Source organism: Rattus norvegicus, chromosome X (assembly GCF_036323735.1).
Source record: "Rattus norvegicus strain BN/NHsdMcwi chromosome X, GRCr8, whole genome shotgun sequence".
NCBI lineage: Eukaryota > Metazoa > Chordata > Mammalia > Rodentia > Muridae > Rattus > Rattus norvegicus.
Window position 1 is genome coordinate 102,305,523 of NC_086039.1, and position 5,230 is coordinate 102,310,752.

A 5,230-nucleotide genomic window follows, 5' to 3' on the forward strand; every position below is an offset into this window, starting at 1 on the left:
TCTCTCCAAGTTTGAAGAAAAAAATTGTTGTTTTTTTTTTAAGTAGGAAACAGGAAATATCAAATAAATCATCTAACGAATAAGATTCCTATGAAAACCAGCAGTAGTTTCTCTGCCTATGGCTGAACTGACAGCCAGCACCCTGGGGGCTAATTCAAAGTGTTAGGGCAATAATGTAGTTCTTGGAAGGAACATCATAAACACATAATATTGAAGATACCTTGTCACCGAGTCCACAAAAATTGAACCTGTGGTCATACTTTCTTTAAATTTCTGCCACAAATCACCCATCACTGTAAACTTTAGGTGATAAAGGAGAGGACAACCTGGAAAATTGGTGTCCATGGGGAGCTGTTCTTTCCAACACATCAAAATGATGAACACTCGGCTATTAGTAGAACAAAGAGAAGTCTTCCTATGCACATCCAATCTATCCATCACAACAGATAATTGGCCAAACATCTTTTCATGTTGAAGTTAATTGTCTCTCTTCTGTTCCTCCTCCCATTAGAGCCTTGCCTGACCTTCAAAATTTAGAGATAACTTCAGGCAACTCCTAGAGAGGCAGCTTCTCTAAAATGAACAATTCTGAAACTTAGTGACTATCTGGGACTCTGGGAAGAAGATAGAAAGAATGCCATTCTCACTGATAAGTAGATATTAGCCCAAAACCTTGGATTACCTAAGATACAATCCACAGAACACATGACACTCAAGAAGGACAAACAAAATGTGGATGCTTCACTCCTTCTTAAAAGGGGGAACAAAAATATTCATGGGAGGAGATATGGAGACAGTTTGGAGCAGAGACTTAAGGAATGACCATTCAGAGCCTGCCCCACCTGGGGATCCATTCCATATACATGCAGCCACCAAGCCCAGACAATATTGATAGAGCCAAGAAGTGCATGCTGACGGGAACCGGATATAGATGTCTCCTGAGAGGCTCAGCCAGAACATGTCAAATACAGAGATTAATGCTAGCAGCAAACCACTGAACTGAGAATGGGGATCCCCGTTGGAGGAGTTAGAGAAAGGATTGAAGGAGCTGTAGGGGTTTGCAACCCCATAAGAACAACAATATCAACCAACCAGAGCTCCCAGAGACTAAACCACTACCCAAAGAGTACACATGGACAGACCCATGGCTTCAACTGCATATGTTGCAGAGGATGGCCTTGTTGGGCATCAATGGGAGGAGAAGCCCTTGGTCCTGCCAAGACTGCCCCCCCCCCCAGGGTAGGGGAATGTCAGGGCAGGGAGGGGTGGGTGGTTGGGTGGGAGATACTCTCATAGAAGCAGGGGGTGGGAGGATGGGATAGAGGGTTTATGGACAGGAAACAAGGAAAGAGGATAACATTTGAAATGTAAATAAAAAGTATCTAATTAAATAAAAAGAAAGAGTGCCACCCTCCCAAAAACCATATGCACATTCACCATTACCTTTTGGTATTTAATACCTAACTCAGGCTTTGATCACAGCACCATGAATATTTATGCAATTTAATATGTAAAAAATATAGTCTGTATTTTTGACATTACTTAGAAGTTTATTTTATTAAAATATTAATGTAATATTCCTTTAATATCTGACAAGGATTGTTATATGAATTCTGGTTGTATAATTTAATGTTTATCACAAATCCATGACATGGGTACCACTACTATGGTGGTTTTATCAAAGAAGAAATGGAACTTGAAGGAGTTTGCACTGGCTAATTATAATAAAGAGGGCTGGGATGCAGATACAGATTAGATGAGTAAACACATATGTTCTCCGTCAGTAAGATGTTCCATGGTAGGTCAACGGTTCCAGTTGTCTTAATTCACAAATAGCTTGATGACATACTTGTAAAGATTTAAGCACTGGAGGCAGAAGGATGTGAGAGAAGAAGGGTGTAGGGGTTAGGTTAACCTAAACTAAGGATGTAGGAAGATATTTTATGAAAACAGTGTAATTTGTAAGCTAATTGAAAGTATTATTTTAGGAGCGGGGCCCCGCACAGGCCGCAGCGGCTGGCTCGGCCCTACGGGTCCGGGCGGCGGCTGCAGGAGGAAGCCTGGTGGCTGCGGAGGAGGGGAGGCGGAGAGGCCGAGGCCGCTCACTCGCAAAGACGCTCCCCCGCTCCGCAGGGAAAGGCTCCTAGAAAGTGAGGTACGGACGGTATGCAAAGTTGTGAATCCAGTGGCGACAGTGCGGATGACCCTCTCAGTCGTGGCCTACGGAGAAGAAGGGGACAGCCTCGTGTGGTGGTGATCGGCGCCGGCTTGGCTGGCCTGGCTGCAGCTCGAGCACTTCTGGAGCAGGGCTTCACGGATGTCACTGTGCTCGAGGCTTCCAGCCACATTGGGGGCCGTGTGCAGAGCGTGAAACTTGGACACGCCACCTTTGAGCTGGGAGCCACCTGGATCCATGGATCCCACGGGAACCCTATCTATCAACTAGCAGAAGCCAATGGCCTTTTGGAAGAGACAACAGATGGGGAGCGCAGCGTGGGCCGCATCAGCCTCTACTCCAAGAATGGCGTGGCCTGCTACCTTACCAACCGTGGCCGCCGCATCCCCAAGGACGTGGTTGAGGAATTCAGTGATTTATACAACGAGGTCTATAACTTGACCCAGGAGTTCTTCCGGAATGGTAAACCAGTCAATGCTGAGAGTCAGAACAGTGTCGGGGTGTTCACCCGGGAGAAGGTGCGGAATCGCATCAGGGATGACCCTGACGACACAGAGGCCACCAAGCGCCTGAAGCTCGCCATGATCCAGCAGTATCTGAAGGTGGAGAGCTGTGAAAGCGGCTCTCACAGCATAGATGAAGTGTCCCTGAGCGCCTTTGGAGAATGGACGGAGATCCCTGGCGCCCATCACATCATCCCCTCGGGCTTCATGCGAGTTGTGGAGCTGCTGGCTCAGGGCATTCCCCCACATGTCATCCAGCTGGGGAAACCCGTCCGTTGCATCCACTGGGACCAGGCCTCGGCTCGCCCCTGGGGTCCTGAGATCGAGCCCCATGGTGAGGGTGACCACAATCACGACGCTGGGGAGGGTGGCCAGAGTGGAGAGAATCCCCAGCAGGGGAGGTGGGACGAGGATGAGCAGTGGCCTGTAGTCGTGGAGTTCGAGGATTGTGAGGTGATCCCAGCGGACCACGTGATTGTGACCGTTTCGCTGGGCGTGCTCAAGAGGCAGTACACCAGTTTCTTTAGGCCATGTCTGCCCACGGAGAAGGTGGCCGCCATCCACCGCCTGGGCATTGGTACCACTGACAAGATCTTCCTTGAATTCGAGGAGCCCTTTTGGGGCCCTGAGTGCAACAGCCTGCAGTTTGTGTGGGAGGATGAGGCAGAGAGCTGTACCCTCACCTACCCGCCTGAGCTCTGGTACCGCAAGATCTGTGGCTTCGATGTCCTTTACCCACCAGAGCGCTATGGCCATGTGCTGAGTGGCTGGATCTGTGGGGAGGAGGCTCTCGTCATGGAGAGGTGTGATGACGAGACTGTAGCTGAGATCTGCACGGAGATGCTTCGACAGTTCACAGGGAACCCCAATATACCAAAACCTAGGCGAATCCTGCGCTCAGCCTGGGGCAGCAACCCATACTTCCGGGGTTCCTATTCATACACACAGGTGGGCTCAAGTGGGGCAGATGTGGAGAAGCTGGCCAAGCCCCTGCCCTACACAGAGAGCTCCAAGACAGCGCCCATGCAGGTGCTGTTCTCCGGTGAGGCCACACACCGCAAGTACTACTCCACCACCCACGGTGCTCTGCTCTCTGGCCAGCGTGAGGCCACTCGGCTCATCGAGATGTACCGAGACCTCTTCCAGCAGGGGCCCTGAACGGTGTCCTCACTGCCAAACGTGTTCCTTAAAGAACCACTAACTCGTGACTGCTGGTCCCCGTCCCTTGCCCCCGTGCTCTTAATTTCCTCATTGTCTGTAGAATGGGATTTGCCTTCTGTAGTGGACACTGGGCTGACTTCCGACCTGGCTCTATAGCTTTTCTTTTTCTCCAGGCTGGGTAACGACCAGGTGGGATCCTGCTCCCTGCTTTCCTCCTCTCTCCATGTTATTGCAAGTGCCTTCAATACTTCGTGTTTTGGGGATAATAAAAGAAGTGACCCTTCCCCCCCCAAAAAAAGTATCATTTTAATCCAAAGGAAGTTGGAACAGAAGTATGCCATGTGGATGAACAATGTTCCTTCCAGAAGATAATGAGTTATTAATAAAAATCTCAGTGCAGACACATGTTACCTCCTTGTGAGTTACGGTCAGGGATGTCCCATGGGCACCGCAAACAACACACGCTATTGTTATTGCTCTTAGTTGCCCACCATAGCTAAATGGGAAGAGCCTATTGCTGAATTCAACACATACTTTAGTTTCAGGACAGAGAGATGAAGCTTGAACTGACTAGAAAACTTGCTCCTTGCTGGCTGGCTTTCAGAATGCTGGGGGTGCCATGCAGGCCAATAGGGTAGAAAAGACAACAACAGTCTTACCTAGTACTGAACCTCCAATGCAATAATACTGACCTGACAAAGAAGGCATACCCAGAAGCACAATCCTGGCCAAACTAAAGGAGGATAATCACCCACCCTCTTGATTGGATTTGACGCTTACTCCATAGAAGGAGACTCATAGCTGGTACTATAAACATGCCCCAAACTTATTGTTAGGGAGGTTATAAGCCCTAAAGGGGAACTTAATGTTTATTGTTTTGCTAAGTAGTCATATTGTCCAACTGTCTCCTAAATGTTTAATACCTATAGGTTTATGCTACTTCCAATCTTTGTCAGAAAGGCTTCTTACTGCATTAGATAGCAGTTGACTCAGAAGCTAACAACTGTTCAAGGAGCTGCGAATAAGTGACAGAGTTCTCAGCCATGAATGGGACACCTATATCAGCCTCTTGTAAGGCTCAGAGATCACAGAGGAGGAAGCAGAAAGAACATAGGAGTTGGAGGATAGGGAGGAGTGCTGTACAATACTGCTTTCTGGACATGACATGGCTGTTGCATACATGAATTCACAGGGACTGTAACAACAAGCATAAGTTCAATCCAGATGAAATTCTAGCATGGACTGTAGAAGAGTTCATGAGGCTTAGACTCTACCTGAGGAGATATTGGTAGTTGATAGTTGCTGGGTGAGTGAGAGTAATTTCGAGGGAGAGGGTGTGGACACTGGCCACTGCCCATGCTCAAGTGGATGGCAGCATACCCCTGTGTAT

At 48.4% G+C, this 5,230-nt stretch overlaps 1 pseudogene; it reads left to right on the forward strand.

Moving 5' to 3' along the window:
• RGD1564480 (similar to polyamine oxidase isoform 2) lies at positions 2,082 to 4,241 on the forward strand (annotated as a pseudogene).